Source organism: Anoplopoma fimbria, chromosome 6 (genome assembly GCF_027596085.1).
Source record: "Anoplopoma fimbria isolate UVic2021 breed Golden Eagle Sablefish chromosome 6, Afim_UVic_2022, whole genome shotgun sequence".
In the NCBI taxonomy this organism is placed as follows: domain Eukaryota; kingdom Metazoa; phylum Chordata; class Actinopteri; order Perciformes; family Anoplopomatidae; genus Anoplopoma; species Anoplopoma fimbria.
The window spans coordinates 19892344-19912273 of record NC_072454.1 but is presented as its reverse complement, the minus strand read 5'-3'; positions in this window follow the sequence as shown (position 1 = coordinate 19912273).

Sequence of the window (19930 nt, the reverse complement as noted above, 5' to 3'; positions counted from 1 at the left end):
ATTGTTTGCCCATGCAACAACGTAACAAACAAAATTGTAAGATTGGGTACGAAATCTTTTGGAAATGTCCTTGAAGAAGTCAAGCAGTGCGCTTGTTCATTTGTGTCAGCAGCCGGCAAAGTGGACCGAGCTGACAGATGGACTGACATCGCCAGCGATGTAGTGTCGACCTCGAATGTCGGTAGCATCGCATCTGTTACGAGAGTAGCGTATGTGTGTGCGCGAGAATGGCATTGTGTGTGAGTGACTTAAGCGTGTGAGTGGACGAGCGAGGAGAGCAAGCGGTTGCGCGTGTCAGTTCAGTGAACGAACGAGTGCGGTTGTGTCTGTGCAAACGTGTACTGTTAAGTCAGTGGAACTACGAATAAAGTACCCAGCCTGTCAATAATCGGTGGCCGCTTCATTCCGACCTATAAGTAGCAGACTCACTGCCCAAGTAAAATGTGTGTGTGTTTGTAACATGCTGGGAGTATCCATTGCTGCTGTGAAAAAAAAAAAAAAAAAAAAAAAAAAAAAAAACCTACCTATCATTCGCTGCCGCTGGAAAAAATAAAATAAAAAAATAAAATAAATTCCCTACCTACCCATGACCTCAACTGACAACCAACAGGAACCAAACTTTTTTTTTTTTAGGCCTCAGAAAGAGTTTTCAGTACCGCAGGAGATATTGTTTCCTCTCAACGCAGTGTACTTAGGGGTGACCATGCCGATCAATTGATTTTTCTCAAGAAGAATCTTAAAAAACTCGAGCACAAATGAATTATTAGGAGGTAGCAAAATGATAACAGCATACACTAAATGTCCTACAAGAACATACATCTAACTAAAAGAGGAAACTGAATCTAAAAAAAAGGGATTGTATTAGTTCTACTTATATATTTTTTTTTCTCCTTATGCTGTGTTTGGCAGCAATTTGTGCCATTACATTAAAGTAATAATCTAGGCCAGGATGGCGGTTTTGGTTTAAACAAAATTAGATATTTCCTATTGCTGCTTCTTACAGTTCACAGCTTTACTTCGTGTTTGCAGTGATATTTCCTAGCTTCTTACAGTTCGCAGCTCTATTTGTGTTCTCAGTGAAAGGTTGCACATGTATTAATTGGTATAATGATACCTTATCTTGAGTCTGTATGATTTGCAGAGGCACTTAATTTGCAGAAGCATTTATTCTAAATATGAGAAAAGGCCAAGGTCTAGCTCTGTTTTATTTTATTTTTGTATTGTCATCCATCAACAAGGGACTTCTTTGGGTATAGAAAATATATTTTATTTTACTATTTTATTTAATATTTAAATATAATTTTTTTGTATTTCCTTATGGTGTATTTATTTGGCTGCAATGTGTGCCATTACTGAAATGTATTTTTTTTTTTGTATATGTGAGACAAACTACATACAGACTAATTTCACAATAAAATGTTTGTTCATATTCATTGAACAAATGAAAAGAACTCTTTCAGAATATTTTCAATTATTGAACTGCATCGAATCGCACTGAATCGTTTTTTAACAACATGCATCTTTTCTTATATCGTATCGTGACCATGTATCGAGATACGAATCGGATCGTTTTTTTCATGAGAGATTTACACCCCTAATGGATGTACTCCCTAAAGTACAAAATGGGGAATTATAGGTCCAAGTTAAGAAATCTTGGATTTCCTGAAGTTACATGCAATTCTCTTAAAAACAAGCGTCCTGGTGAGAGGAAACCAGCCCAAAATGTAAAAAAAGCACGCAAAGGGGAAGTGATGTATCTCCCACATTATCCATCAGGAGAAAACGGTGAACAACAAGAGCAACAACGACTCAAAATCCTGTCTGAATTAAAGAAGAAGGAGAGGGCGACTGTCAGTGCATTGATGTCCAACACCTTTGCTCATAGAAGACAGGATGTCGTCAGTCTTCAACTGAGCATCACCGAGATCAAAGAAAGGTGGCCTGCCCTGTTTGATGCGCCACAGGTTAGAAAAAAAACAACACAGTTTACCACAAATGCACCTTACTTGGGCAGCTTGTTTAAATCTAAGTATGTAAACTGTGCTCTGTCCCTGTTTGTGTTTTTCTGCTTTTTTCAGGTCAACGCTGAGTTCCATCGAATTGCCACTGTAAATCTTGAGGCCAAATTCATGTCCATGTTGGACCACTACACCCCTAAACTGCTTGGTATCTACCAAGCCAAGAAAGGTGCTGCTGGACAGAGGCATCGTGCAGAGATGAATATTGTACTCCAGGTATTTTAGTTTGCTCCCCTGTTTATATACCGGTAATTCTTTCCCCCACCTGTGTTGTCACCACTGTTTTTTAACTATCTCTGTACTCAAACATTCAACACAAGATCACATACCTCATGCTGTCTTTATTATCATTCTCATGATACATTTTAATAGAAAGTGACTGCTGTATTTTTGCCAACTGTTTCGTTTTGTTTTTTTTCTTAACAGAGTGGAATTCCCATTGAGAAAACTAGAGAAGTTGTCATCAGGTGTCTAATTGATCACTTGGGAGAAGATGTGGGTGCCTTAATCAAGGAATTTGAGGTGAGTGCAATGAAAAGAAATGGCTTTCACTGTTCTCCATACAGTTTATGACAGTTCCATTTTATCCTGTTGGGAGTAATTCTCCATAACAACCTCCAAACTACACATTATCCCATACACATACACATGCGCGCAGTCCTTTCCCACACTCCCCCGCACACACACACACACTTATGTGATTAAAGACACGCACAGACACAACGAACACCAGCACACAGGTAACTTTATGTGATTAGTTTACAGCTTCTCATATCAGTGCTTGTAGAAAGATGATTATGTCTGTGTGATCAGCTCTGTCTTGATCTTAAGGTTGTGGGTTTGATTCCCATGTTGACAAAGATGGCAAAACCGGCCGTAGCTCCCGTGGCCCTATCAAAATTTCTCAGAGGAAATGTTCTAGTTATCATTATTGTTATTTGCATGAGTCTGTTGATATCATTCCAATTTGTTGTATGCTAGTCAAAATAATAGAAAACTTAAACATATTGTATATCCTATTTATGTTGTATGGTAATTTATTTTATTCTGGTGATATTCTGCCTGCTCTAACCACTTTGCTTTACAATGTCCACAGACTTCTGATGATTCAGCCATCAATGTGGAAGAAGAGCTGGCAGCAGAGATGATGGCTCTGTACGTTGTGCGCAATGAAAATGGACAAGTCAGGGATGTAGGGATCATCATTGAGGGTTCCATCGTACTCAACCACCTTGGGGATCTCAGCAGAGCCTGCTGCTACTTGCTTGGGCTAACTTATGCCTTGGACCTGAAGTACCCCAACACTCTAAAGTACACTTTTGAAGTTTTTCAAAAGATGCTTGTTGAAGTCAATGCTGGAAAACTGTCAACAAAGGTGCAAAGACTGAAAAACATTGTGCTGATATAGTTGCAATTCCAGTCTGTGTTCTGTGAACAGTCTGAGATCAGTCTGTCCAGTCTGTGACATTTCCATTTTGCATTTATGTATTTTCTATTCTGTTCTTTTTTAATCATTCCTGTGAGTCATAAGGCTTCATTTTTTTATTTAGAGTTTTGAAGCAGTTCAACCCTCCCATCAACAGTGCAGTTGGCTGTTAATATGTTAAATACATCTGTTGGAAATGTTAAAAAATTGGAAAAATGTTTTAAAATAAAGCTTTCATGTTTTGTGAGCTCTTGTCCATTTTGGTTTATAGTAAATATCCTCAAATATATAATATATCATATTAATACAATTAAAAAGTCTGTTGGTAAAACACATTTTTTTCAGTAAATCATAAGCAAATTTGCAGTTATCTCCTACAAATGTTTTTCAATTATATTAACTGAATTTGATTAGTGATTTCTACTCAGGTTTTCCATATGGTTAACACATAATTTCAGTTACATTTACTCAATTTATGTGGTAATTGAGCCAAGTCAATTCATTCAGATGTACTTAAAAATATTACTTGGATTCAATTATATTAACTGAATTTGATTAGTGATTTCTACTCGGGTTTTCCATATGGTTAACACATAATTTCAGTTACATTTACTCAATTTATGTGGTAATTGAGCCAAGTCAATTCATTCAGATGTACTTAAAGATATTACTTGGAATTACTCATGTTTTGTGTAACTGATTTGAGAGCTTTCATATCAACTCAATATTTTTAAGTGTAAAAATGCTGCACTGATTGAATTAAGTAACGTGCAGTATTATTTTTTAGAGTGTACGCTTACTTGCTCACAGCATAACCTCGGCGATCTGCAGCGGCTGATCTGAAGAATCCGGGTCACGGCACCATTTGTAACCGATGTCTTTCTGCGTTGTGTCTTTTATCTTTGAGTGAGGCACACACAGGAGTCGAGTACTGGAGGTTTATTCTTTCAAAAGGAGACAAAACAACACGGGCGTCACACACAATCCGGGATATCACTCTCCACTCAGCTCCGTGCATCAGCGCTCACTCACGCTAGCTTATTATATCCTGTGACTTTCAATGAATACATGTAGGGAATAAATTATAAAAATGTAAACAAAGCATAAAATGATCTCAAATAAATTAATTAAATAAAAAGACAGTATATTAAATATATACACTAATAAAGGAAATAAAATATACTAGAGAATTGTCATTTTCCTCTCACACTCATTTTACATATTATACCATAAACAAAGACACATAACGGGCATACCTTTCAAAAGGAGACAAAACAACACGGGCGTCACACACAATCCGGGATATCACTCTCCACTCTACAAAACAAAGGAAGCAAACAATTGACGGATCACACAACTGCATTTGAAATATCAAGGCGGGAAAAAACTAAGCTACCACCGGCTCAAGCTAGTTTACGAGTTAAAAAGTCCACCCTTCCAACAGTTCAATGAAATTGTCTACGCACCAGAGTTTCTCCCGCGTGCCTAAAACCATTAGTGCGAGGATAACACTTATTGTTAAAACCATTAAGTTAACTCTTTACAGACTTAAACACATCAGTCTAAACAATGTATTTGAGCATTTCAAACTGTTATAGAGCAAAGTGAAAGAGCCATAACTCAACTAGATGTTGGCAATCCACTTTCAAGCTTTTCAATTCAATAGTCTCTTGTTTTGAAGCGTCAGAACAGGTCTAACTTGTATTAGGTGTGAAGTTATGTTTCGAATAACCTGGTGTTTTTTTTTCTATAACTAAGAGAATAATGTTTTATTAGTGAGGGAGTCTGTGGAAAATTGTACACATCCTTATCAAACTGCAACATTACAGCTGCAAGTTTTGTTTTTGTCACTAGATGCCGCTGGAGCGTGCATCCTGATGACATCACGTTTGCAAAAACACAAAACCTCTCTGAATGAGCTGCAGTCTCGCCGGGTGCGGTGGCGCGCGCCTATAATCCAAGTTACCGGGAGGCTGAGGCTGGCGGATCGTTTGAGCTCAGGAGCTCTGAGCTGCAGCGGACTATGTCGATCGGGTGTCCGCACTAAGTTCGGTATCGGTATGGTGCTCCTGGGGGAGCCCGGGACCACCAGGTCGTCTAAGGAGGGGTGCATCGGCCCAGGTCGGAGACGGAGCAGGTCAAAGCCCCCGTGCCGCTCAGTAGTGGGATCGCGCCTGTGAATAGACGCTGTAGTGCAGCCTGAATAATACAGCGGGACCCAGTCTTTTTACTGTTCAACAAACAGCTGCGACAACAACAACATCTCTACATGTTACAGCAGCTTCATCACTGCTTCTTTACATTCTACTTCCCAACAGAACATTCACAAACCACTTGTGTCTGTTTGTCCCACACCGCCTCCATCTTGGAGGAGAGGAGCAATGAGCATCAATCACAGCAGTCAGTGCAGCAGCACAGATACAGCAAACTAACGGGGGTTTATTTATGATACATGCATATTGATCAAAAGAAGCAATGGACCCGAAGTATCTTGCATCAATCATTATAAGACTTCTTACATTTCAATCATTTAATTTTCACAGTTTATAATGTTTTCATCATATTTTTTCATGGATTTCCTCATCTTTACCAGAGATAAAAGTCCTGCTGTATTTTTAGAGTAAAAACTGTTTTGTAGCCGTAATTTGGACGTTATCACATCAATTGGCCAACAAGATCCAAAATCAAGGATCATATTCAGAGGGATGTCCGTTCTGTATTTTTGTTAGGTGATGTTTTATCAAACACTAGCATAAACATTTGTCTTCATCAGACACATTATTACAAGAATAAAATGATATTACTATTATCAAGCCATGTCGTCTGTATATTTGTACTTTATGTTGTTAATTTCCCAAAATGTTGGGCTGTTACTCTCATGAATACTGTTCTCAATATGAAGCAACACTAAACAAAACAAGACAAGTTTTTTGATAGTGAATGCAGCTTGTGGGTAAAATACTCTGAGTCGTCTCATCCGGGTAATGAGACGACTACAGTTATTGTATTGTATCACTTATGTTAAAATAACATGAGAAAATGTTATGTTTCTGTTGAAAATATTGTGAGACTGGACTCATCCTGAGGACTGCTGCTGTGTTCCAGATGTTGTGTGACGGTCAGGTCACTTACCGTTAAATTTTCACTGATCCTGTTGTCCTATCAGGAGATTTGAATAGGTCTCATAAATGAAGTTACGATGCTGTGCCACGTGCGTAAAATGCGCACAGCGCCTCTTTCAATGTGGAGACATATCGATCCTGCTGCTGTGTGATGATTACAAGTATTTATCAAACTTAAGGAAAAGATAATAAATTCAAACAATCAGCATGAATAAACACATTAGTGCGAGGATAACACTTATTGTTAAAACTCATTAAGTTAACTCTTTACAGACTTAAACACATCAGTCTAAACAATGTATTTGAGCATTTCAAACTGTTATAGAGCAAAGTGAAAGAGCCATAACTCAACTAGATGTTGGCAATCCACTTTCAAGCTTTTCAATTCAATAGTCTCTTGTTTTGAAGCGTCAGAACAGGTCTAACTTGTATTAGGTGTGAAGTTATGTTTCGAATAACCTGGTGTTTTTTTTCTATAACTAAGAGAATAATGTTTTATTAGTGAGGGAGTCTGTGGAAAATTGTACACATCCTTATCAAACTGCAACGTTACAGCTGCAAGTTTTGTTTTTGTCACTAGATGCCGCTGGAGCGTGCATCCTGATGACATCACGTTTGCAAAAACACAAAACCTCTCTGAATGAGCTGCAGTCTCGCCGGGTGCGGTGGCGCGCGCCTATAATCCAAGTTACCGGGAGGCTGAGGCTGGCGGATCGTTTGAGCTCAGGAGCTCTGAGCTGCAGCGGACTATGTCGATCGGGTGTCCGCACTAAGTTCGGTATCGGTATGGTGCTCCTGGGGGAGCCCGGGACCACCAGGTCGTCTAAGGAGGGGTGCATCGGCCCAGGTCGGAGACGGAGCAGGTCAAAGCCCCCGTGCCGCTCAGTAGTGGGATCGCGCCTGTGAATAGACGCTGTAGTGCAGCCTGAATAATACAGCGGGACCCAGTTTTTACTGTTCAACAAACACTTTCATCTGTTCAACAGCTTCACAGCTGCGACAACAACAACATTCTCTACATGTTTTACAGCAGCTTCATCACTGCACTTTACATTCACTTCCCAACAGACAAACCACTGAACTAATAACTGAGAAATAGCTGTCAGGCTTGCATTTATCAACAAGGCAATCCATCTTTAGCAATGCATTTTTTCATTTTCAATACAAAAAAGTTGTGCAGCTAGCTACAGATAAAAATAACGGGGTTTCAATTTATGATACATGCATATTGGCCAAAGATGTCCGTGCATTTTTTTAGTTGATGCAAAAACACAAGATAACTTCATCAATCATTATCAAGAATCACCATTATGTTAAAAGCCATATCATTTAATTTGACACTCAGTTTCAATCAAATGTTGTGCATTTTCATCAGGTTTTTAATGGCAAAAAAAAAACAAGACAAGTGATTTTCAATTGCAGAGACATGCAACAGAGTCAAGTGCTCAAATGTTTTACTGAGTCATTAAACTATTTTCACTTAACAAAGTTGAAACGTTATAAAAACCAGACAAGATCCAAACTGAAGGATGTCCATATTTGGGATGCCACAGTTCAAAATGCTTCATGTATTGTTAAACTACAGCATAAAAAGTGAAGTTTAAAAAATCAAAGACACAGGACCAACATCCACATCTGCAATGTCCATGTGTGATGATTACAAGTATTTATCTCAAATTCAAACAATAGCATGAATAAACACTAAGGATCAAGTTAAAACTCATTAGCAAGTGTAAACATTCAGTCTAAAAATGTAATGACAATTAACAAGCAAAAGCCATCAATTAGATGTTGGCAATCCACTTTTCTCTGATCTGCAGGTCTAACAATAGGTGAAACTATGCACTGGTTTTTTTTTCATAACAAATTTTTGATAGTGAGTCTGGAACTTTGACAAAGGGAAACCTTATCAAATGAACGTTATAGCTGCAATTTTGTTTTTGTCAGTTATCTAAAATTGTACCACTCATTTCAAATAACATTGAAAACATGTTAAAACCTAATTGAAAAAGCAGTGACAACATTGGACCGGGTGTTTTTATTTTAGCCTAATGTTCCAAGTTACACAACAGGCTGAGGCTTGATATTGTTCGTTTGAGCTCTGTTGTCCACTCAGAGCTGCAGCGGACTAGTCTCATGCAGCATGAAGTTCGGTATCGGTATGGTGCTCCTGGGGGAGCCCGGGACCACCAGGTACGGAGCAGGTCAAAGCCCCCGTGCCGCTCAGTAGTGGGATCGCGCCTGTGAATAGACGCTGTAGTGCAGCCTGAATAATACAGCGGGACCCAGTCTTTTTAAACTCATTTTTACTGTTCAACAAACAGCTGCGACAACAACAACATCTCTACATGTTACAGCAGCTTCATCACTGCTTCTTTACATTCTACTTCCCAACAGAACATTCACAAACCACTTGTGTCTGTTTGTCCCACACCGCCTCCATCTTGGAGGAGAGGAGCAATGAGCATCAATCACAGCAGTCAGTGCAGCAGCACAGATACAGCAAACTAACGGGGGTTTCTTTATGATACATGCATATTGATCAAAAGAAGCAATGGACCCCAAGTATCTTGCATCAATCATTATAAGACTTCTTACATTTCAATCATTTAATTTTCACAGTTTAATAATGTTTTCATCATATTTTTTCATGGATTTCCTCATAGATAAAAGTCCTGCTGTATTTTTAGAGTAAAAACTGTTTTGTAGCCGTAATTTGGACGTTATCACATCAATTGGCCAACAAGATCCAAAATCAAGGATCATATTCAGAGGGATGTCCGTTCTGTATTTTTGTTAGGTGATGTTTTATCAAACACTAGCATAAACATTTGTCTTCATCAGACACATTATTACAAGAATAAAATGATATTACTATTATCAAGCCATGTCGTGTGTATATTTGTACTTTATGTTGTTAATTTCCCAAAATGTTGGGCTGTTACTCTCATGAATACTGTTCTCAATATGAAGCAACACTAAACAAAACAAGACAAGTTTTTTGATAGTGAATGCAGCTTGTGGGTAAAATACTCTGAGTCGTCTCATCCGGGTAATGAGACGACTACAGTTATTGTATTGTATCACTTATGTTAAAATAACATGAGAAAATGTTATGTTTCTGTTGAAAATATTGTGAGACTGGACTCATCCTGAGGACTGCTGCTGTGTTCCAGATGTTGTGTGACGGTCAGGTCACTTACCGTTAAATCTTCACTGATCCTGTTGTCCTATCAGGAGATTTGAATAGGTCTCATAAATGAAGTTTACGATGCTGTGCCACGTGCGTAAAATGCGCACAGCGCCTCTTTCAATGTGGAGACATATCGATCCTGCTGCTGTGTGATGATTACAAGTATTTATCAAACTTAAGGAAATGATAATAAATTCAAACAATCAGCATGAATAAACACATTAGTGCGAGGATAACACTTATTGTTAAAACTCATTAAGTTAACTCTTTACAGACTTAAACACATCAGTCTAAACAATGTATTTGAGCATTTCAAACTGTTATAGAGCAAAGTGAAAGAGCCATAACTCAACTAGATGTTGGCAATCCACTTTCAAGCTTTTCAATTCAATAGTCTCTTGTTTTGAAGCGTCAGAACAGGTCTAACTTGTATTAGGTGTGAAGTTATGTTTCGAATAACCTGGTGTGTTTTTTTTTCTATAACTAAGAGAATAATATTTTATTAGTGAGGGAGTCTGTGGAAAATTGTACACATCCTTATCAAACTGCAACGTTACAGCTGCAAGTTTTGTTTTTGTCACTAGATGCCGCTGGAGCGTGCATCCTGATGACATCACGTTTGCAAAAACACAAAACCTCTCTGAATGAGCTGCAGTCTCGCCGGGTGCGGTGGCGCGCGCCTATAATCCAAGTTACCGGGAGGCTGAGGCTGGCGGATCGTTTGAGCTCAGGAGCTCTGAGCTGCAGCGGACTATGTCGATCGGGTGTCCGCACTAAGTTCGGTATCGGTATGGTGCTCCTGGGGGAGCCCGGGACCACCAGGTCGTCTAAGGAGGGGTGCATCGGCCCAGGTCGGAGACGGAGCAGGTCAAAGCCCCCGTGCCGCTCAGTAGTGGGATCGCGCCTGTGAATAGACGCTGTAGTGCAGCCTGAATAATACAGCGGGACCCAGTCTTTTTACACTCTTTTTACTGTTCAACAAACAGCTGCGACAACAACAACATCTCTACATGTTACAGCAGCTTCATCACTGCTTCTTTACATTCTACTTCCCAACAGAACATTCACAAACCACTTGTGTCTGTTTGTCCCACACCGCCTCCATCTTGGAGGAGAGGAGCAATGAGCATCAATCACAGCAGTCAGTGCAGCAGCACAGATACAGCAAACTAACGGGGGTTTCTTTATGATACATGCATATTGATCAAAAGAAGCAATGGACCCCAAGTATCTTGCATCAATCATTATAAGACTTCTTACATTTCAATCATTTAATTTTCTCAGTTTATAATGTTTTCATCATATTTTTTCATGGATTTCCTCATCTTTACCAGAGATAAAAGTCCTGCTGTATTTTTAGAGTAAAAACTGTTTTGTAGCCGTAATTTGGACGTTATCACATCAATTGGCCAACAAGATCCAAAATCAAGGATCATATTCAGAGGGATGTCCGTTCTGTATTTTTGTTAGGTGATGTTTTATCAAACACTAGCATAAACATTTGTCTTCATCAGACACATTATTACAAGAATAAAATGATATTACTATTATCAAGCCATGTCGTGTGTATATTTGTACTTTATGTTGTTAATTTCCCAAAATGTTGGGCTGTTACTCTCATGAATACTGTTCTCAATATGAAGCAACACTAAACAAAACAAGACAAGTTTTTTGATAGTGAATGCAGCTTGTGGGTAAAATACTCTGAGTCGTCTCATCCGGGTAATGAGACGACTACAGTTATTGTATTGTATCACTTATGTTAAAATAACATGAGAAAATGTTATGTTTCTGTTGAAAATATTGTGAGACTGGACTCATCCTGAGGACTGCTGCTGTGTTCCAGATGTTGTGTGACGGTCAGGTCACTTACCGTTAAATCTTCACTGATCCTGTTGTCCTATCAGGAGATTTGAATAGGTCTCATAAATGAAGTTTACGATGCTGTGCCACGTGCGTAAAATGCGCGCACAGCGCCTCTTTCAATGTGGAGACATATCGATCCTGCTGCTGTGTGATGATTACAAGTATTTATCAAACTTAAGGAAATGATAATAAATTCAAACAATCAGCATGAATAAACACATTAGTGCGAGGATAACACTTATTGTTAAAACTCATTAAGTTAACTCTTTACAGACTTAAACACATCAGTCTAAACAATGTATTTGAGCATTTCAAACTGTTATAGAGCAAAGTGAAAGAGCCATAACTCAACTAGATGTTGGCAATCCACTTTCAAGCTTTTCAATTCAATAGTCTCTTGTTTTGAAGCGTCAGAACAGGTCTAACTTGTATTAGGTGTGAAGTTATGTTTCGAATAACCTGGTGTTTTTTTTTTTTCTATAACTAAGAGAATAATGTTTTATTAGTGAGGGAGTCTGTGGAAAATTGTACACATCCTTATCAAACTGCAACGTTACAGCTGCAAGTTTTGTTTTTGTCACTAGATGCCGCTGGAGCGTGCATCCTGATGACATCACGTTTGCAAAAACACAAAACCTCTCTGAATGAGCTGCAGTCTCGCCGGGTGCGGTGGCGCGCGCCTATAATCCAAGTTACCGGGAGGCTGAGGCTGGCGGATCGTTTGAGCTCAGGAGCTCTGAGCTGCAGCGGACTATGTCGATCGGGTGTCCGCACTAAGTTCGGTATCGGTATGGTGCTCCTGGGGGAGCCCGGGACCACCAGGTCGTCTAAGGAGGGGTGCATCGGCCCAGGTCGGAGACGGAGCAGGTCAAAGCCCCCGTGCCGCTCAGTAGTGGGATCGCGCCTGTGAATAGACGCTGTAGTGCAGCCTGAATAATACAGCGGGACCCAGTCTTTTTACACTCTTTTTACTGTTCAACAAACAGCTGCGACAACAACAACATCTCTACATGTTACAGCAGCTTCATCACTGCTTCTTTACATTCTACTTCCCAACAGAACATTCACAAACCACTTGTGTCTGTTTGTCCCACACCGCCTCCATCTTGGAGGAGAGGAGCAATGAGCATCAATCACAGCAGTCAGTGCAGCAGCACAGATACAGCAAACTAACGGGGGTTTCTTTATGATACATGCATATTGATCAAAAGAAGCAATGGACCCCAAGTATCTTGCATCAATCATTATAAGACTTCTTACATTTCAATCATTTAATTTTTCAGTTTATAATGTTTTCATCATATTTTTTCATGGATTTCCTCATCTTTACCAGAGATAAAAGTCCTGCTGTATTTTTAGAGTAAAAACTGTTTTGTAGCCGTAATTTGGACGTTATCACATCAATTGGCCAACAAGATCCAAAATCAAGGATCATATTCAGAGGGATGTCCGTTCTGTATTTTTTTAGGTGATGTTTTATCAAACACTAGCATAAACATTTGTCTTCATCAGACACATTATTACAAGAATAAAATGATATTACTATTATCAAGCCATGTCGTGTGTATATTTGTACTTTATGTTGTTAATTTCCCAAAATGTTGGGCTGTTACTCTCATGAATACTGTTCTCAATATGAAGCAACACTAAACAAAACAAGACAAGTTTTTTGATAGTGAATGCAGCTTGTGGGTAAAATACTCTGAGTCGTCTCATCCGGGTAATGAGACGACTACAGTTATTGTATTGTATCACTTATGTTAAAATAACATGAGAAAATGTTATGTTTCTGTTGAAAATATTGTGAGACTGGACTCATCCTGAGGACTGCTGCTGTGTTCCAGATGTTGTGTGACGGTCAGGTCACTTACCGTTAAATCTTCACTGATCCTGTTGTCCTATCAGGAGATTTGAATAGGTCTCATAAATGAAGTTTACGATGCTGTGCCACGTGCGTAAAATGCGCACAGCGCCTCTTTCAATGTGGAGACATATCGATCCTGCTGCTGTGTGATGATTACAAGTATTTATCAAACTTAAGGAAATGATAATAAATTCAAACAATCAGCATGAATAAACACATTAGTGCGAGGATAACACTTATTGTTAAAACTCATTAAGTTAACTCTTTACAGACTTAAACACATCAGTCTAAACAATGTATTTGAGCATTTCAAACTGTTATAGAGCAAAGTGAAAGAGCCATAACTCAACTAGATGTTGGCAATCCACTTTCAAGCTTTTCAATTCAATAGTCTCTTGTTTTGAAGCGTCAGAACAGGTCTAACTTGTATTAGGTGTGAAGTTATGTTTCGAATAACCTGGTGTTTTTTTTTTCTATAACTAAGAGAATAATATTTTATTAGTGAGGGAGTCTGTGGAAAATTGTACACATCCTTATCAAACTGCAACGTTACAGCTGCAAGTTTTGTTTTTGTCACTAGATGCCGCTGGAGCGTGCATCCTGATGACATCACGTTTGCAAAAACACAAAACCTCTCTGAATGAGCTGCAGTCTCGCCGGGTGCGGTGGCGCGCGCCTATAATCCAAGTTACCGGGAGGCTGAGGCTGGCGGATCGTTTGAGCTCAGGAGCTCTGAGCTGCAGCGGACTATGTCGATCGGGTGTCCGCACTAAGTTCGGTATCGGTATGGTGCTCCTGGGGGAGCCCGGGACCACCAGGTCGTCTAAGGAGGGGTGCATCGGCCCAGGTCGGAGACGGAGCAGGTCAAAGCCCCCGTGCCGCTCAGTAGTGGGATCGCGCCTGTGAATAGACGCTGTAGTGCAGCCTGAATAATACAGCGGGACCCAGTCTTTTTACACTCTTTTTACTGTTCAACAAACAGCTGCGACAACAACAACATCTCTACATGTTACAGCAGCTTCATCACTGCTTCTTTACATTCTACTTCCCAACAGAACATTCACAAACCACTTGTGTCTGTTTGTCCCACACCGCCTCCATCTTGGAGGAGAGGAGCAATGAGCATCAATCACAGCAGTCAGTGCAGCAGCACAGATACAGCAAACTAACGGGGTTTCTTTATGATACATGCATATTGATCAAAAGAAGCAATGGACCCCAAGTATCTTGCATCAATCATTATAAGACTTCTTACATTTCAATCATTTAATTTTCTCAGTTTATAATGTTTTCATCATATTTTTTCATGGATTTCCTCATCTTTACCAGAGATAAAAGTCCTGCTGTATTTTTAGAGTAAAAACTGTTTTGTAGCCGTAATTTGGACGTTATCACATCAATTGGCCAACAAGATCCAAAATCAAGGATCATATTCAGAGGGATGTCCGTTCTGTATTTTTTTAGGTGATGTTTTATCAAACACTAGCATAAACATTTGTCTTCATCAGACACATTATTACAAGAATAAAATGATATTACTATTATCAAGCCATGTCGTGTGTATATTTGTACTTTATGTTGTTAATTTCCCAAAATGTTGGGCTGTTACTCTCATGAATACTGTTCTCAATATGAAGCAACACTAAACAAAACAAGACAAGTTTTTTGATAGTGAATGCAGCTTGTGGGTAAAATACTCTGAGTCGTCTCATCCGGGTAATGAGACGACTACAGTTATTGTATTGTATCACTTATGTTAAAATAACATGAGAAAATGTTATGTTTCTGTTGAAAATATTGTGAGACTGGACTCATCCTGAGGACTGCTGCTGTGTTCCAGATGTTGTGTGACGGTCAGGTCACTTACCGTTAAATCTTCACTGATCCTGTTGTCCTATCAGGAGATTTGAATAGGTCTCATAAATGAAGTTTACGATGCTGTGCCACGTGCGTAAAATGCGCACAGCGCCTCTTTCAATGTGGAGACATATCGATCCTGCTGCTGTGTGATGATTACAAGTATTTATCAAACTTAAGGAAATGATAATAAATTCAAACAATCAGCATGAATAAACACATTAGTGCGAGGATAACACTTATTGTTAAAACTCATTAAGTTAACTCTTTACAGACTTAAACACATCAGTCTAAACAATGTATTTGAGCATTTCAAACTGTTATAGAGCAAAGTGAAAGAGCCATAACTCAACTAGATGTTGGCAATCCACTTTCAAGCTTTTCAATTCAATAGTCTCTTGTTTTGAAGCGTCAGAACAGGTCTAACTTGTATTAGGTGTGAAGTTATGTTTCGAATAACCTGGTGGGTTTTTTTTCTATAACTAAGAGAATAATATTTTATTAGTGAGGGAGTCTGTGGAAAATTGTACACATCCTTATCAAACTGCAACGTTACAGCTGCAAGTTTTGTTTTTGTCACTAGATGCCGCTGGAGCGTGCATCCTGATGACATCACGTTTGCAAAAACACAAAACCTCTCTGAATGAGCTGCAGTCTCGCCGGGTGCGGTGGCGCGCGCCTATAATCCAAGTTACCGGGAGGCTGAGGCTGGCGGATCGTTTGAGCTCAGGAGCTCTGAGCTGCAGCGGACTATGTCGATCGGGTGTCCGCACTAAGTTCGGTATCGGTATGGTGCTCCTGGGGGAGCCCGGGACCACCAGGTCGTCTAAGGAGGGGTGCATCGGCCCAGGTCGGAGACGGAGCAGGTCAAAGCCCCCGTGCCGCTCAGTAGTGGGATCGCGCCTGTGAATAGACGCTGTAGTGCAGCCTGAATAATACAGCGGGACCCAGTCTTTTTACACTCTTTTTACTGTTCAACAAACAGCTGCGACAACAACAACATCTCTACATGTTACAGCAGCTTCATCACTGCTTCTTTACATTCTACTTCCCAACAGAACATTCACAAACCACTTGTGTCTGTTTGTCCCACACCGCCTCCATCTTGGAGGAGAGGAGCAATGAGCATCAATCACAGCAGTCAGTGCAGCAGCACAGATACAGCAAACTAACGGGGTTTCTTTATGATACATGCATATTGATCAAAAGAAGCAATGGACCCCAAGTATCTTGCATCAATCATTATAAGACTTCTTACATTTCAATCATTTAATTTTCTCAGTTTATAATGTTTTCATCATATTTTTTCATGGATTTCCTCATCTTTACCAGAGATAAAAGTCCTGCTGTATTTTTAGAGTAAAAACTGTTTTGTAGCCGTAATTTGGACGTTATCACATCAATTGGCCAACAAGATCCAAAATCAAGGATCATATTCAGAGGGATGTCCGTTCTGTATTTTTGTTAGGTGATGTTTTATCAAACACTAGCATAAACATTTGTCTTCATCAGACACATTATTACAAGAATAAAATGATATTACTATTATCAAGCCATGTCGTGTGTATATTTGTACTTTATGTTGTTAATTTCCCAAAATGTTGGGCTGTTACTCTCATGAATACTGTTCTCAATATGAAGCAACACTAAACAAAACAAGACAAGTTTTTTGATAGTGAATGCAGCTTGTGGGTAAAATACTCTGAGTCGTCTCATCCGGGTAATGAGACGACTACAGTTATTGTATTGTATCACTTATGTTAAAATAACATGAGAAAATGTTATGTTTCTGTTGAAAATATTGTGAGACTGGACTCATCCTGAGGACTGCTGCTGTGTTCCAGATGTTGTGTGACGGTCAGGTCACTTACCGTTAAATCTTCACTGATCCTGTTGTCCTATCAGGAGATTTGAATAGGTCTCATAAATGAAGTTTACGATGCTGTGCCACGTGCGTAAAATGCGCACAGCGCCTCTTTCAATGTGGAGACATATCGATCCTGCTGCTGTGTGATGATTACAAGTATTTATCAAACTTAAGGAAATGATAATAAATTCAAACAATCAGCATGAATAAACACATTAGTGCGAGGATAACACTTATTGTTAAAACTCATTAAGTTAACTCTTTACAGACTTAAACACATCAGTCTAAACAATGTATTTGAGCATTTCAAACTGTTATAGAGCAAAGTGAAAGAGCCATAACTCAACTAGATGTTGGCAATCCACTTTCAAGCTTTTCAATTCAATAGTCTCTTGTTTTGAAGCGTCAGAACAGGTCTAACTTGTATTAGGTGTGAAGTTATGTTTCGAATAACCTGGTGTTTTTTTTTCTATAACTAAGAGAATAATATTTTATTAGTGAGGGAGTCTGTGGAAAATTGTACACATCCTTATCAAACTGCAACGTTACAGCTGCAAGTTTTGTTTTTGTCACTAGATGCCGCTGGAGCGTGCATCCTGATGACATCACGTTTGCAAAAACACAAAACCTCTCTGAATGAGCTGCAGTCTCGCCGGGTGCGGTGGCGCGCGCCTATAATCCAAGTTACCGGGAGGCTGAGGCTGGCGGATCGTTTGAGCTCAGGAGCTCTGAGCTGCAGCGGACTATGTCGATCGGGTGTCCGCACTAAGTTCGGTATCGGTATGGTGCTCCTGGGGGAGCCCGGGACCACCAGGTCGTCTAAGGAGGGGTGCATCGGCCCAGGTCGGAGACGGAGCAGGTCAAAGCCCCCGTGCCGCTCAGTAGTGGGATCGCGCCTGTGAATAGACGCTGTAGTGCAGCCTGAATAATACAGCGGGACCCAGTCTTTTTACACTCTTTTTACTGTTCAACAAACAGCTGCGACAACAACAACATCTCTACATGTTACAGCAGCTTCATCACTGCTTCTTTACATTCTACTTCCCAACAGAACATTCACAAACCACTTGTGTCTGTTTGTCCCACACCGCCTCCATCTTGGAGGAGAGGAGCAATGAGCATCAATCACAGCAGTCAGTGCAGCAGCACAGATACAGCAAACTAACGGGGGTTTCTTTATGATACATGCATATTGATCAAAAGAAGCAATGGACCCCAAGTATCTTGCATCAATCATTATAAGACTTCTTACATTTCAATCATTTAATTTTCACAGTTTAAAATGTTTTCATCATATTTTTTCATGGATTTCCTCATCTTTACCAGAGATAAAAGTCCTGCTGTATTTTTAGAGTAAAAACTGTTTTGTAGCCGTAATTTGGACGTTATCACATCAATTGGCCAACAAGATCCAAAATCAAGGATCATATTCAGAGGGATGTCCGTTCTGTATTTTTTTAGGTGATGTTTTATCAAACACTAGCATAAACATTTGTCTTCATCAGACACATTATTACAAGAATAAAATGATATTACTATTATCAAGCCATGTCGTGTGTATATTTGTACTTTATGTTGTTAATTTCCCAAAATGTTGGGCTGTTACTCTCATGAATACTGTTCTCAATATGAAGCAACACTAAACAAAACAAGACAAGTTTTTTGATAGTGAATGCAGCTTGTGGGTAAAATACTCTGAGTCGTCTCATCCGGGTAATGAGACGACTACAGTTATTGTATTGTATCACTTATGTTAAAATAACATGAGAAAATGTTATGTTTCTGTTGAAAATATTGTGAGACTGGACTCATCCTGAGGACTGCTGCTGTGTTCCAGATGTTGTGTGACGGTCAGGTCACTTACCGTTAAATCTTCACTGATCCTGTTGTCCTATCAGGAGATTTGAATAGGTCTCATAAATGAAGTTTACGATGCTGTGCCACGTGCGTAAAATGCGCACAGCGCCTCTTTCAATGTGGAGACATATCGATCCTGCTGCTGTGTGATGATTACAAGTATTTATCAAACTTAAGGAAATGATAATAAATTCAAACAATCAGCATGAATAAACACATTAGTGCGAGGATAACACTTATTGTTAAAACTCATTAAGTTAACTCTTTACAGACTTAAACACATCAGTCTAAACAATGTATTTGAGCATTTCAAACTGTTATAGAGCAAAGTGAAAGAGCCATAACTCAACTAGATGTTGGCAATCCACTTTCAAGCTTTTCAATTCAATAGTCTCTTGTTTTGAAGCGTCAGAACAGGTCTAACTTGTATTAGGTGTGAAGTTATGTTTCGAATAACCTGGTGTTTTTTTTTTTCTATAACTAAGAGAATAATATTTTATTAGTGAGGGAGTCTGTGGAAAATTGTACACATCCTTATCAAACTGCAACGTTACAGCTGCAAGTTTTGTTTTTGTCACTAGATGCCGCTGGAGCGTGCATCCTGATGACATCACGTTTGCAAAAACACAAAACCTCTCTGAATGAGCTGCAGTCTCGCCGGGTGCGGTGGCGCGCGCCTATAATCCAAGTTACCGGGAGGCTGAGGCTGGCGGATCGTTTGAGCTCAGGAGCTCTGAGCTGCAGCGGACTATGTCGATCGGGTGTCCGCACTAAGTTCGGTATCGGTATGGTGCTCCTGGGGGAGCCCGGGACCACCAGGTCGTCTAAGGAGGGGTGCATCGGCCCAGGTCGGAGACGGA